We start from the raw sequence: 15,732 nt of genomic DNA, 5'->3' as shown, positions 1-15,732 counted from the left end.
TGAGTGTACTGGAGCTGGTAAACACAGCTTCGTACTGAGTGTACTGGAGCTGGTGAACACAGCTTCGTACTGAGTGTACTGGAGCTGGTGAACACAGCTTCGTACTGAGTGTACTGGAGCTGGTGTAACACACAGCTTCGTACTGAGTGTACTGGAGCTGGTGAACACAGCTTCGTACTGAGTGTACTGGAGCTGGTCAACACAGCTTCGTACTGAGTGTACTGGAGCTGGTGAACACAGCTTCGTACTGAGTGTACTGAAGCTGGTGAACACAGCTTCGTACTGAGTGTACTGGAGCTGGTAAACACAGCTTCGTACTGAGTGTACTGGAGCTGGTGAACACAGCTTCATACTGAGTGTACTGGAGCTGGTGAACACAGCTTCGTACTGAGTGTACTGGAGCTGTTGAACACAGCTTCGTACTGAGTGTACTGAAGCTTTTGAACACAGCTTCGTACTGAGTGTACTGGAGCTGGTAAACACAGCTTCGTACTGAGTGTACTGGAGATGGTGAACACAGCTTCGTACTGAGTGTACTGAAGCTGGTGAACACAGCTTCGTACTGAGTGTACTGAAGCTGGTGAACACAGCTTCGTACTGAGTGTACTGAAGCTGGTGAACACAGCTTCGTACTGAGTGTACTGGAGCTGGTGAACACAGCTTCGTACTGAGTGTACTGGAGCTGGTGAACACAGCTTCGTACTGAGTGTACCGGAGATGGTGAACACAGCTTCGTACTGAGTGTACTGGAGCTGGTGAACACAGCTTCATACTGAGTGTACTGGAGATGGTGAACACAGCTTCGTACTGAGTGTACTGAAGCTGGTGAACACAGCTTCGTACTGAGTGTACTGGAGCTGGTAAACACAGCTTCGTACTGAGTGTACTGGAGCTGGTAAACACAGCTTCGTACTGAGTGTACTGGAGATGGTGAACACAGCTTCATACTGAGTGTACTGGAGCTGGTGAACACAGCTTCATACTGAGTGTACTGGAGCTGGTGAACACAGCTTCGTACTGAGTGTACTTGAGCTGGTAAACACAGCTTCGTAATGAGTGTACTGGAGCTGGTGAACACAGCTTCATACTGAGTGTACTGGAGCTGGTGAACACAGCTTCATACTGAGTGTACTGTAGCTGGTGAACACAGCTTCGTACTGAGTGTACTTGAGCTGGTAAACACAGCTTCGTACTGAGTGTACTGGAGCTGGTGAACACAGCTTCGTACTGAGTGTACTGGAGCTGGTGAACACAGCTTCGTACTGAGTGTACTGGAGCTGGCAAACACAGCTTCGTACTGAGTGTACTGGAGCTGGTAAACACAGCTTCGTACTGAGTGTACTGGAGCTGGTGAACACAGCTTCGTACTGAGTGTACTGGAGCTGGTGAACACAGCTTCGTACTGAGTGTACTGGAGCTGGTAAACAGCCTCATACTGAGTGTACTGGAGCTGGTGAACACAGCTTCGTACTGAGTGTACTGGAGCTGGTAAACACAGCTTCGTACTGAGTGTACTGGAGCTGGTGAACACAGCTTCGTACTGAGTGTACTGGAGCTGGTGAACACAGCTTCGTACTGAGTGTACTGGAGCTGGTGAACACAGCTTCATACTGAGTGTACTGGAGCTGGTAAACACAGCTTCGTACTGAGTGTACTGGAGCTGGTGAACACAGCTTCGTACTGAGTGTACTGGAGCTGGTGAACACAGCTTCGTACTGAGTGTACTGGAGCTGGTGAACACAGCTTCGTACTGAGTGTACTGGAGCTGGTGAACACAGCTTCGTACTGAGTGTACTGGAGCTGGTAAACACAGCTTCGTACTGAGTGTACTGGAGCTGGTGAACACAGCTTCGTACTGAGTGTACTGGAGCTGGTGAAAACAGCTTCGTACTGAGTGTACTGGAGGTGGCAAACACAGCTTCGTACTGAGTGTACTGGAGCTGGTAAACAGCCTCATACTGAGTGTACTGGAGCTGGTGAACACAGCTTTGTACTGAGTGTACTGGAGCTGGTGAGCACAGCTTCGTACTGAGTGTACTGAAGCTGGTGAACACAGCTTCGTACTGAGTGTACTGAAGCTGGTGAACACAGCCTTGTTCTGAGTGTACTGGAGCTGGTGAACACAGCATCGTACTGAGTGTACTGGAGCTGGTGAACACAACTTCGTACTGAGTGTACTGGAGCTGGTAAAAACAGCTTCGTACTGAGTGTACTGGAGCTAGTGAACACAGCTTCGTACTGAGTGTACTGGAGATGGTGAACACAGCTTCGTACTGAGTGTAATGGAGCTGGTGAACACAGCATCGTACTGAGTGTACTGGAGCTGGTAAACACAGCTTCGTACTGAGTGTACTTGAGCTGGTAAACACAGCTTCGTACTGAGTGTACTGGAGCTGGTGAACACAGCTTCATACTGAGTGTACTGGAGCTGGTGAACACAGCTTCATACTGAGTGTACTGGAGCTGGTGAACACAGCTTCGTACTGAGTGTACTGGAGCTGGCAAACACAGCTTCGTACCGAGTGTACTGGAGCTGGCAAACACAGCTTCGTACTGAGTGTACTGGAGCTGGTAAACACAGCTTCGTACTGAGTGTACTGGAGCTGGTGAACACAGCTTTGTACTGAGTGTACTGGAGCTGGTGAACACAGCTTCGTACTGAGTGTACTGGAGCTGGCAAACACAGCTTCGTACTGAGTGTACTGGAGCTGGTAAACAGCCTCATACTGAGTGTACTGGAGCTGGTGAACACAGCTTTGTACTGAGTGTACTGGAGCTGGTAAACACAGCTTCGTACTGAGTGTACTGGAGCTGGTGAACACAGCTTCGTACTGAGTGTACTGGAGCTGGTGAACACAGCTTCGTACTGAGTGTACTGGAGCTGGTAAACAGCCTCATACTGAGTGTACTGGAGCTGGTAAACACAGCTTCGTACTGAGTGTACTGGAGCTGGTGAACACAGCTTCGTACTGAGTGTACTGGAGCTGGTGAACACAGCTTCGTACTGAGTGTACTGGAGCTGGTGAACACAGCTTCGTACTGAGTGTACTGGAGCTGGTGAACACAGCTTCGTACTGAGTGTACTGAAGCTGGTGAACACAGCTTCGTACTGAGTGTACTGGAGCTGGTAAACACAGCTTCGTACTGAGTGTACTGGAGCTGGTGAACACAGCTTCGTACTGAGTGTACTGGAGCTGGTGATCACAGCTTCGTACTGAGTGTACTGGAGCTGGTGAACACAGCTTCGTACTGAGTGTACTGAAGCTGGTGAACACAGCTTCGTACTGAGTGTACTGGAGCTGGTAAACACAGCTTCGTACTGAGTGTACTGGAGCTGGTGAACACAGCTTCGTACTGAGTGTACTGGAGCTGGTGAACACAGCTTCGTACTGAGTGTACTGGAGATGGTGAACAAAGCTTCGTACTGAGTGTACTGAAGCTGGTGAACACAGCTTCGTACTGAGTGTACTGAAGCTGGTGAACACAGCTTCGTACTGAGTGTACTGGAGCTGGTAAACACAGCTTCGTACTGAGTGTACTGGAGCTGGTGAACACAGCTTCGTACTGAGTGTACCGGAGATGGTGAACACAGCTTCGTACTGAGTGTACTGGAGCTGGTGAACACAGCTTCGTACTGAGTGTACTGGAGATGGTGAACACAGCTTCGTACTGAGTGTACTGAAGCTGGTGAACACAGCTTCGTACTGAGTGTACTGGAGCTGGTAAACACAGCTTCGTACTGAGTGTACTGGAGATGGTGAACACAGCTTCGTACTGAGTGTACTGGAGCTGGTGAACACAGCTTCGTACTGAGTGTACTGGAGCTGGTAAAAACAGCTTCGTACTGAGTGTACTGGAGCTGAACACAGCTTCGTACTGAGTGTACTGGAGCTGGTAAACACAGCTTCGTACTGAGTGTACTGGAGCTGGTGAACACAGCTTCGTACTGAGTGTACTGGAGCTGGTAAACACAGCTTCGTACTGAGTGTACTGGAGCTGGTGAACACAGCTTCATACTGAGTGTACTGGAGCTGGTGAACACAACGTCATACTGAGTGTACTGAAGCTGGTGAACACAGCTTCATACTGAGTGTACTGGAGCTGGTAAACACAGCTTCGTACTGAGTGTACTGGAGATGGTGAACACAGCTTCATACTGAGTGTACTGGAGCTGGTGAACACAGCTTCATACTGAGTGTACTGGAGCTGGTGAACACAGCTTCGTACTGAGTGTACTTGAGCTGGTAAACACAGCTTCGTACTGAGTGTACTGGAGCTGGTGAACACAGCTTCATACTGAGTGTACTGGAGCTGGTGAACACAGCTTCATACTGAGTGTACTGTAGCTGGTGAACACAGCTTCGTACTGAGTGTACTTGAGCTGGTAAACACAGCTTCGTACTGAGTGTACTGGAGCTGGTGAACACAGCTTCGTACTGAGTGTACTGGAGCTGGCAAACACAGCTTCGTACCGAGTGTACTGGAGCTGGCAAACACAGCTTCGTACTGAGTGTACTGGAGCTGGTAAACACAGCTTCGTACTGAGTGTACTGGAGCTGGTGAACACAGCTTCGTACTGAGTGTACTGGAGCTGGTGAACACAGCTTCGTACTGAGTGTACTGGAGCTGGCAAACACAGCTTCGTACTGAGTGTACTGGAGCTGGTAAACAGCCTCATACTGAGTGTACTGGAGCTGGTGAACACAGCTTTGTACTGAGTGTACTGGAGCTGGTAAACACAGCTTTGTACTGAGTGTACTGGAGCTGGTGAACACAGCTTCGTACTGAGTGTACTGGAGCTGGTGAACACAGCTTCGTACTGAGTGTACTGGAGCTGGTAAACAGCCTCATACTGAGTGTACTGGAGCTGGTAAACACAGCTTCGTACTGAGTGTACTGGAGCTGGTGAACACAGCTTCGTACTGAGTGTACTGGAGCTGGTGAACACAGCTTCGTACTGAGTGTACTGGAGCTGGTGAACACAGCTTCGTACTGAGTGTACTGAAGCTGGTGAACACAGCTTCGTACTGAGTGTACTGGAGCTGGTAAACACAGCTTCGTACTGAGTGTACTGGAGCTGGTGAACACAGCTTCGTACTGAGTGTACTGGAGCTGGTGAACACAGCTTCGTACTGAGTGTACTGGAGCTGGTGAACACAGCTTCGTACTGAGTGTACTGAAGCTTTTGAACACAGCTTCGTACTGAGTGTACTGGAGCTGGTAAACACAGCTTCGTACTGAGTGTACTGGTGCTGGTGAACACAGCTTCGTACTGAGTGTACTGGAGATGGTGAACACAGCTTCGTACTGAGTGTACTGAAGCTGGTGAACACAGCTTCGTACTGAGTGTACTGAAGCTGGTGAACACAGCTTCGTACTGAGTGTACTGAAGCTGGTGAACACAGCTTCGTACTGAGTGTACTGAAGCTGGTGAACACAGCTTCGTACTGAGTGTACTGGAGCTGGTAAACACAGCTTCGTACTGAGTGTACTGGAGCTGGTGAACACAGCTTCGTACTGAGTGTACCGGAGATGGTGAACACAGCTTCGTACTGAGTGTACTGGAGCTGGTGAACACAGCTTCGTACTGAGTGTACTGGAGATGGTGAACACAGCTTCGTACTGAGTGTACTGAAGCTGGTGAACACAGCTTCGTACTGAGTGTACTGGAGCTGGTAAACACAGCTTCGTACTGAGTGTACTGGAGATGGTGAACACAGCTTCGTACTGAGTGTACTGGAGATGGTGAACACAGCTTCGTACTGAGTGTACTGGAGCTGGTGAACACAGCTTCGTACTGAGTGTACTGGAGCTGGTAAAAACAGCTTCGTACTGAGTGTACTGGAGCTGAACACAGCTTCGTACTGAGTGTACTGGAGCTGGTAAACACAGCTTCGTACTGAGTGTACTGGAGCTGGTGAACACAGCTTCGTACTGAGTGTACTGGAGCTGGTAAACACAGCTTCGTACTGAGTGTACTGGAGCTGGTGAACACAGCTTCATACTGAGTGTACTGGAGCTGGTGAACACAACGTCATACTGAGTGTACTGAAGCTGGTGAACACAGCTTCATACTGAGTGTACTGGAGCTGGTAAACACAGCTTCGTACTGAGTGTACTGGAGATGGTGAACACAGCTTCATACTGAGTGTACTGGAGCTGGTGAACACAGCTTCATACTGAGTGTACTGGAGCTGGTGAACACAGCTTCGTACTGAGTGTACTTGATGGAAATAAATGGTATAAAATACCGACACAATGGCAATATAAACACAAATGCAGTATAATGTGATCCTTTATTGACTACGTTTCGCCCACACAGTGGGCTTTTTCAAGTCACAAACAGAACTACCTGGGGTGGAAGGAACGCGAGTATTTATAGTCCAGCTGAGGTCAGGTGAAGAATGCTGCATCTGATGATGTACCGAGTTGGGTTGTAGAGTCTAAAAACTTGGGTAGCTTGGGAAGGAGACTGGACAAGTTTGTGAGCAGACCTTCTACAGTGTTCTTATGTGGGATAGCGATGAAGAAGTTTCTTGGCAAGTGGTTCAGCTATGTTGTAGAAGCCACTATTCTGGTTGAAGTTGTCGGATATAGAAATAAGTGATGATTCCAGGATTCTTCGGTATTGAGTGTTGTCTTCTGTGGCGATAAGTCTTGAGTTTCTGTAGTTTATCAAGTGGTTGTGTGAATTACGGTGTTGTACGCAGGCATTCCTTGTGTCGTCAGACCTGCTTGCGTATTGGTGTTCTGAAATACGTGTTTGGAGGTCCCTTGATGTTTCGCCCACGTATAACTTGTTGCAGTCATTACAAGGGATTATGTATACCCCTGCAGAGGATGGAGGCTTGTCCTGCCTACTACTGGTGATGTCCTTGATGGTCGTGGTTGTGGAGGTAGATACTTGGAATGATGTTTTGGCAAAGATGTTGGAAACATGTTTGGCAATGGAGTTGGTGGGAAGGACTATGTATCTCTTCTCGGCAGTGTCTTCTCTGGGTGTGTTGAAGATGTTTGCATGGCACTACTGTATGTCGACAACATGAAGCCCTGTGAGTCATGCTCTTGGTTTCTGTCGGTCCTCCTAGGCTGGCCAGGCAATAGGCTGGCTACAAGAACCTGCTGAACCTGCTGGCAACTGCTTCGCTAACTCTAATAAAGGCTGCTGTCCCAAGCCCCAAATGGGATTCTTGTTTCAGCTGCTAATTGATGGGAAGCTGGCCCAACTAGTCGTCGGCCAGGCTGCCAGCAATTGTCTAACTATTTGTCGACTGAGCCTGATTGGCCGTATGAATCTGACGTCTCTGATGAGCTTGGTACACGGCCGTGCTGTGGAGGTGTTACTGGAGCTGGTAAACACAGCTCATACTGAGTGTACTGGAGCTGGTGAACACAGCTTCGTACTGAGTGTACTGGAGCTGGTAAACACAACCGTACTGGAAGTGTACTTGGCTAGCATTGCAGTGAACGCGGCCGTGCTGAGTGTACTGGGAGCTGGCAAAGCACGGAGCTGGTAAACAGCCTCATACTGAGTGTACTGGAGCTGGTAAACACAGCTTCGTACTGAGTGTACTGGAGCTGGTGAACACAGCTTCGTACTGAGTGTACTGGAGCTGGTGAACACAGCTTCGTACTGAGTGTACTGGAGCTGGTGAACACAGCTTCGTACTGAGTGTACTGAAGCTGGTGAACACAGCTTCGTACTGAGTGTACTGGAGCTGGTAAACACAGCTTCGTACTGAGTGTACTGGAGCTGGTGAACACAGCTTCGTACTGAGTGTACTGGAGCTGGTGAACACAGCTTCGTACTGAGTGTACTGGAGCTGGTGAACACAGCTTCGTACTGAGTGTACTGAAGCTTTTGAACACAGCTTCGTACTGAGTGTACTGGAGCTGGTAAACACAGCTTCGTACTGAGTGTACTGGAGCTGGTGAACACAGCTTCGTACTGAGTGTACTGGAGATGGTGAACACAGCTTCGTACTGAGTGTACTGAAGCTGGTGAACACAGCTTCGTACTGAGTGTACTGAAGCTGGTGAACACAGCTTCGTACTGAGTGTACTGAAGCTGGTGAACACAGCTTCGTACTGAGTGTACTGGAGCTGGTAAACACAGCTTCGTACTGAGTGTACTGGAGCTGGTAAACACAGCTTTGTACTAAGTGTACTGGAGCTGGTAAACACAGCTTTGTACTGAGTGTACAGTACATCTGAAGGTAGCCTTATAATGAGTATACAATAAGTGGTGCTGAAGGCAGCCTTATAATGAGTATACAATAAGTGGTGCTGAAGCAAGCCTTACACTGAGTATACAATAAGTGGTGCTGGAGCCAGCCTTAGACTGAGTATACAATAAGTGGTGCTGAAGGCAGCCTTATACTGAGTATACAATAAGTGGTGCTGAAGCCAGCCTTACACTGAGTATACAATAAGTGGTGTTGCAGCCAGCCTTATAATGAGTATACAATAAGTGGTGCTGAAGGCAGCCTTATATTGAGTATACAATAAGTGGTGCTGATTGCAGCCTTATACTGAGTATACAATAAGTGGTGCTGAAGGCAGCCTTACACTGAGTAACAATAAGTGATGCTGAAGGCAGCCTTATACTGAGTGCACAGGAAGTGATGATAAAGGCAGCTTCATACTGAGTGTACAATAAGTGGTGCTGAAGGCAGCATCATAGTGAGTGTAAAGTAAGTGGTGGTGAATGCAGCATCATAGTAAGTGTACAGTAATTGGTGGTGAAGGCAGCATTATAATGAGTGTACAGTAAGTGGTGGTGAAGACAGCATTATAATAAGTGTAAAGTAAGTGGCCAAGGCTGCCTCATACTAGTTTATACAGTAAGGTTTGGTGAAGGCAGCCACACTGAGTGTAAAACAAGCAATGTTCTGTGGCTGGAAAGGTAAATTTTGATGTGACTGTGACACAACATATTCCAAGTGGGCCTACTTAGGCTCCCACATTAATATATCTGCACAAAACCACATACAGTACAGTGGTTTACTTAACATAAATTAAAATTTTCTCTACTTACTTTGAGACCTATAGCAGTTATCCACTTTATAACTCGATCATTGGTCCATACTAACACGTCTGCATTTTCTTCTTCACACGCTCGTCTCCGATCTTCCAGAGCCACCCGATCATAGTTGACTTTCTTTAACGCGGTGATACCAAACTGAAGTGATGTTCTGAAATATGTAACATATTAAAATTGAGTAAAATATGGTAAGAAAACCTATGCAAGAAGACTTGTATGACTGAAGCAAGTAGAGTGAGAAGTGAAGCAAGTAGAGTGAGAAGTGAAGCAAGTAGAGTGAGAAGTGAAGCAAGTGGAGTGAGAAGTGAAGCAAGTGGAGTGAGAAGTGAAGCAAGTTGAGTGAGAAGTGAAGCAAGTTGAGTGAGAAGTGAAGCAAGTGGAGTGAGAAGTGAAGCAAGTGGAGTGAGAAGTGAAGCAAGTGGAGTGAAAAGTAGGTGAATATGTGGATAAAGGCAATACAGTAAAACCTTGATAACACAGACTCTGACAGAATGGACTTTTAAAATTATGATCAAAATCCACTGGTCAAACTGTACTTTTCATTCCTTTATTTTCAGTGTTTACTTCAGTTCAGTGTATCTGTAAATTATGTGTACACTATTAGGTGTACACTACTGTAATATGTGTACACTATTGTAATAGGTGTACACTATTGTAATAGGTGTACACTATTGTAATAGGTGTACACTATTGTAATAGGTGTACACTATTGTAACAGGTATACACTATTGTAATAGGTGTACACTATTGTAATAGGTGTACACTCAGGGCCAGATTACCGCATAGGCAAACGAGGCATTTGCCTAGGGCCCCACGCATTTGGGGGCCCCGCGGTCCAAGGGGTTCAGGGGCTCATCCAAGACTGCGCACATGGTGCAAGTGCAAAGGGGTCCCTACCTAAAAAGTTCAAGTGTTTGGAGAGTAAAATTGATTTTTAAAAATTAATCAAAACAAAAATAAATAATGAAATAAAATAAAATAAAAATAAATAAACCTAACCATAGATGGCAACACTCAACACGCCTTTGTTTACATCAGAACAGCTGTGTTTTCCCGCTAATGGGTGAGTATGGGAGATTCCTCTCCAATTTTCTGTAGTAATTACACGTTATCTAGACTTGTACTGTGACAAATTAACTGAAGTGTTGTTGATAGACATTGATGTGTATGGATAAATGTTTGTTTTCGCCTCTAAATGTTAAGGGAGGTACCTGATAGGGTTACTTGACCAGTAAAGACGCATGGACCAGTAAAGACGCATTTTTGGTAAAAATACTATAAAGAAAAACCTAAAAACGCAAACTGACTTCCGTTTGTAGGTTTTAAAAGCACTTTGTCCTGTCTTTAAGTCTTTATCATTTCAATAACAGATCTCAATTGATTGATGTTCTACATCACTTCCGTCGCAAATGCTTAGTTTTCAAGTTGCGATGGAAGTGATGTAGAACATCAATTAATTTACTACATATTTCCCCAGAAACACATAAGCCACATCAGAAAATCGTTGGTTGGGTGAAACTGAAAATTGTCCCTGCATTCTTTAATTCTCATGTCCTTATCTATGGTGGTAGGCCATATATCATGCAAAACATAATGATTAGTTTAGTTATGAAAATGGTAATATAAATACCATTGTGCATTGTTCTTGGACTCAGTATGATTTCTGTTTAAGTAAATTGGAGATCAAGGAGGATGAATTAGTAAAATATTCGTAGCCCAAATCACTAACCTAATCTATGGTAAAAGTTCTGTATATGACTCCTTTCTGGTAACGTTTTGAATTTTTAGATGCGCAGCCAGAGGAAAGGGGGCTACAAGGGCCATATCCCCCCAATTGACAGAAAAAAAATTTTTAATAATAATTAAAAAATTAATAATAATTGATAATGAAAAATTTGTATTTGCATGATTACAGACAGTGATACATCCTCATTATGGCATCTCGTGAACGTGATGTTGGACGTTCTTATGCGAGTGGGTCACAGAAAAGAAAGAAGAAAATTCAAGAAGAAGAACAGAAAAAGAAAGATGTAGGAAGCTGCAGAAAGATCACAGACATGCTCACGAAAACAGTTTCTGATGTTACCAGTACAGTTGAATCTGCAGATACGTCAGATCATACAGGAAGCCCTCCCTCCATTATTTCTCAGCCAGCATCTACTTCTTTTGTGTCTCCTCTCAATGTCTCAACGGACATTTCATCCACAGGATTTGTCTTAAAAGATCCTGCCTCATGGCCAAATGTAATCCCAGATTCTCTACGTAATGCTTTCATTGCAGAAAACTTCAGTCAAACTCTGAACATTGACTTTAGGAAATCAGCAAGGATTTATGATGATGGAAGTCGTCGTTGTTTAAAGTCATCTATGTTTTATAGGAAGCTTGCAAATTCAGAAACTGTGAAAAGATCATGGATGGTATACTCTGAAAGCTCAGGAAAAGTGTACTGTTCAGCATGCAAGCTATTTTCTACCAAAGAAAATACCTTCACACAGGGGTTCAATGACTGGAAAAATTCCAAGCGTTTCGAGGAACATGAAAACAGCACCACTCACAGGAGCTGCATTTTAGCCAGTGTATTTCGTGCACAGAAAAAAGGCTTATTGGATTCTCATTTGGAAAATCAAACTGAAAAAGAGCGCACTTATTGGAGAAAAGTTCTAGAAAGAGTTGTTGCTGTTGTAAAATTCTTAGCTCTAAGAGGACTTGCTTTCCGTGGAGAAAATGAGGTTTTTGGTTCGGAAAACAATGGCAATTTCCTAGGGATCATAGAACTGTTAGCACAATTCGATCCATTCTTAGCAAATCATGTGTCACGCCTTGGGAATGCAGGAAGAGGCACTGTATCTTACATGTCATCTACTATATGCAATGAATTTATTGAACTGATGACTAAGAAGGTCCTCAATAACATCATAGCAGCTGTGAAAACTGCAAAATACTTTGCAATAAGTGTAGATTCAACACCAGATATTTCACATACAGATCAATTGACATTCATTGTTCGCTTTGTCGACTCCAGTGGTAAGCCTGTAGAGCGCTTTATAAAATTCATTCCTCTTTCAGGCCATGATGGAGAAACAATGATGAATGTAGTACTGGATACTCTGCTTGAACATGATCTCTCTATTATGGATTGCCGTGGCCAGAGCTACGACAATGCAAGTAACATGTCGGGTAAATATAATGGATTGCAAGCCCGTATCAAGCAAATCAACCCACTTGCTGAATATGTGCCCTGCTCAGCACATTCTCTTAATCTTGTTGGGTCATGTGCTGCGGAGTGTTGTGTCGCTGCAGTTTCATTTTTTGGACTTTTACAAGCACTCTTTAATTTTTTCTCTGCTTCAACGCATCGGTGGAGTATACTCAAGTCAACCATTCATGGAGATGTCATCAAATCATTATCAACAACAAGGTGGTCAGCGCAGCATGATGCAACACATGCTTTGAAAGACAGCTTTGCTGAAATACGTTCTGCTTTGATCCAAATAGCAGAGGATGAAGACCAGACAGCAACTACAAGAAGCGAAGCAGCCAGCTTAGCATCAAAATTGGAAGATTTTGAATTGGCCTTACTCTGTGTGCTTTGGGACTGTATACTGGAACGGTTAAATGCCACGAACAAGACACTTCAGAAAATTGAAATTGAAATGGCTACTTGTGCTAACCTCTATGCAGGCTTAGTGGAATTTGTAAGCTCACTTCGCAATGATGAAGCTTTTGAAATGTTTGAAGAGAAAGCTAAACTGCTGGTGAAAGACTACAGTTACCGGGCTGATCATCAGCGGTCAAGGAAGAGGAAACGCAATTTTGAAGAGCCAGACAATGAAATTGTGTTGCTACCAAGGCAGAAATGTAAGACAGCTACATACTTCGTCATTCTGGATTCACTGATTACAGAATTGGTGAAAAGAAAAGAAATCTACCAGAATCTCAATGACAAGTTTGGATTTCTGTTCAAAATTACTACTATGCCAGATGCAGAATTGAGAGAAGCTGCATTAAAGTTGCAACAACACCTTTCAGCAGATGTTCAGGACACATTTGTTGAAGAAATAGTTCATTTTTCTGGGTATATGAATCAGATTAAAGCTCCACCTGAAAAATGTGCGCCCTCAGCTGCTTTGAAACATTTAAGAAATGCAGGTATCTCAGAAACCTTCCCTAATGTTGACATAGTGTATCGCCTTTACCTAACACTTCCAGCTACTAACTGTGAAGGAGAACGTTCATTTTCTGTTTTGAAAAGAGTGAAAAACCAGCTCCGTTCAACAATGAGCCAAGACAAATTGTGTAACCTAGCCTTGTTGACCATTGAGTCTGATCTAACAAGAAATATTGATTTTCAGAATATAATTGATGATTTTGCCAATATGAAATCCAGAAAAAAAGTTTATTTAAGAAGTGCCTGTGAATATAAACAATTCTTTACTTTCTTGAGTTTATATGATTTGATAGTCTTATGCATGATGCAATGATAACAATAATGGTCAGTGATTTATAAAGGGAATAATAGTGCTGTAGTGGTTATGCTGAATATAATAGGTACATGATGTCACTACTTTAATAGCCTAATCTAGTAATACTATGCTGTCTTGAGTTTATTCTCTTTAAAATGCATGATTTAACAAGATAGTTATAATGGCTGTTGGTAAATGGTTTTGGTTGTCTTGATGTACTTTCCCTATTAAATTTAATCTAAATAGCCAGAATGTATTTAATCAGACCTTAAACAGCTCACACCGACCCCCCCCCCACCCCAAGCTGGAAGGGGTCGCTTCGCTTACCCGTAACTCAAAGGGGCCCCGCCAATCTGAATAGCCTAGGGCCCGGAGACTTCTTAATCCGGCCCTGTGTACACTATTGTAATAGGTGTACACTATTGTAATAGGTGTACACTATTATAATGGGTGTACACTATTGTAACAGGTATACACTACTGTAATAGGTGTACACTATTGTAATAGGTGTACACTATTATAATAGGTGTACACTATTGCAATAAGTGTACACTATTGCAATAGGTGTACACTATTGCAATAGGTGTACACTAATGTAATAGGTATACACTATTGTAATAGGTGTACACTATTGTAATAGGTGTACACTATTGTAATAGGTGTACACTATTGTAATAGGTGTACACTATTGCAATAGGTGTACACTATTGTAATAGGTGTACACTATTGCAATTTGTAGATGAATGGTTCAGAGAACCAACATGTTGATAAATTAGACACATGTGCAACTCTTGGGTATCTTTATTGAGGAAACGTTTTGCCACACAGTGGCTTCATCAGTCCATACAAAGGAGAATCTTGAAGAACAGGAGGAGAATGAGGTAATCAGTCCCTCAACCTTGAGTCGATATGGTCAGTCCATCAATCTTCAAGATTGATGGACTGACCACATCGACTCAAGGTTGAGGGACTGATTACCTCATTCTCCTCCTGTTCTTCAAGATTCTCCTTTGTATGGACTGATGAAGCCACTGTGTGGCGAAACGTTTCCTCAATAAAGATACCCAAGAGTTGCACATGTGTCTAATTTATCCACTATTGCAATAGATGTACACTATTGTAATAGGTGTACACTATTGCAATAGGTGTACACTATTGTAATAGGTGTACACTATTGTAATAGGTGTACACTATTGCAATAGATGTACACTATTGTAATAGGTGTACACTATTGTAATAGGTGTACACTATTGTAATAGGTGTACACTATTGTAATAGGTGTACACTATTGCAATAGGTATACACTATTGTAATAGGTGTACACTATTGTTATAGGTGTACACTATTGTAATAGGTGTACACTATTGCAATAGATGTACACTATTGTAATAGGTGTACACTATTGCAATAGGTGTACACTATTGCAATAGATGTACACTATTGTAATAGGTGTACACTATTGCAATAGATGTACACTATTGCAATAGATGTACACTATTGTAATAGGTGTACACTATTGTAATAGATGTACACTATTGTAATAGGTGTACACTATTGCAATAGATGTACACTATTGTAATAGGTGTACACTATTGTAATAGGTGTACACTATTGCAATAGATGTACACTATTGTAATAGATGTACACTATTGTAATAGGTGTACACTATTGTAATAGGTGTACACTATTGCAATAGATGTACACTATTGCAATAGATGTACACTATTGTAATAGGTGTACACTATTGTAATAGGTGTACACTATTGCAATAGATGTACACTATTGCAATAGATGTACACTATTGTAATAGGTGTACACTATTGTAATAGGTGTACACTATTGCAATAGATGTACACTATTGTAATAGATGTACACTATTGTAATAGGTGTACACTATTGTAATAGGTGTACACTATTGTAATAGGTATACACTATTGTAATAGGTGTACACTATTGTTATAGGTGTACACTATTGCAATAGATGTACACTACTGTAATAGGTGTGCATTATTGCAATAGATGTACACTATTGTAATAGGTATACACTATTGCAATAGGTGTACACTACTGTAATAGGTGTACACTATTGTAATAGGTGTACACTATTGTAATAGGTGTACACTACTGTAATAGGTGTGCACTACTGTAATAGGTGTACACTACTGCAATAGGTGTACACTACTGTAATAGGTGTGCACTACTGTAATAGGTGTACACTACTGTAAT

The 15,732-nt window shown here is 43.5% G+C and overlaps 1 long non-coding RNA gene across 1 annotated transcript in view; it reads right to left on the bottom strand.

Annotated features, from left to right (window-relative positions):
* LOC138852833 (uncharacterized) overlaps positions 1-9,472 on the bottom strand; it is a 137,760-nt gene extending 128,288 nt beyond the window's left edge. The window contains exon 1 of the long non-coding RNA XR_011392113.1: positions 9,038-9,472. This is a non-coding gene — a long non-coding RNA (uncharacterized lncRNA). The remainder of the gene's footprint in view (positions 1-9,037) is intronic.
* Positions 9,473-15,732: the final 6,260 nt, after the last annotated feature.

The sequence above is a fragment of the Cherax quadricarinatus genome, chromosome 17, assembly GCF_038502225.1.
Source record: "Cherax quadricarinatus isolate ZL_2023a chromosome 17, ASM3850222v1, whole genome shotgun sequence".
Lineage (NCBI taxonomy): Eukaryota > Metazoa > Arthropoda > Malacostraca > Decapoda > Parastacidae > Cherax > Cherax quadricarinatus.
This window is presented reverse-complemented; position numbering and strand designations above follow the sequence as displayed.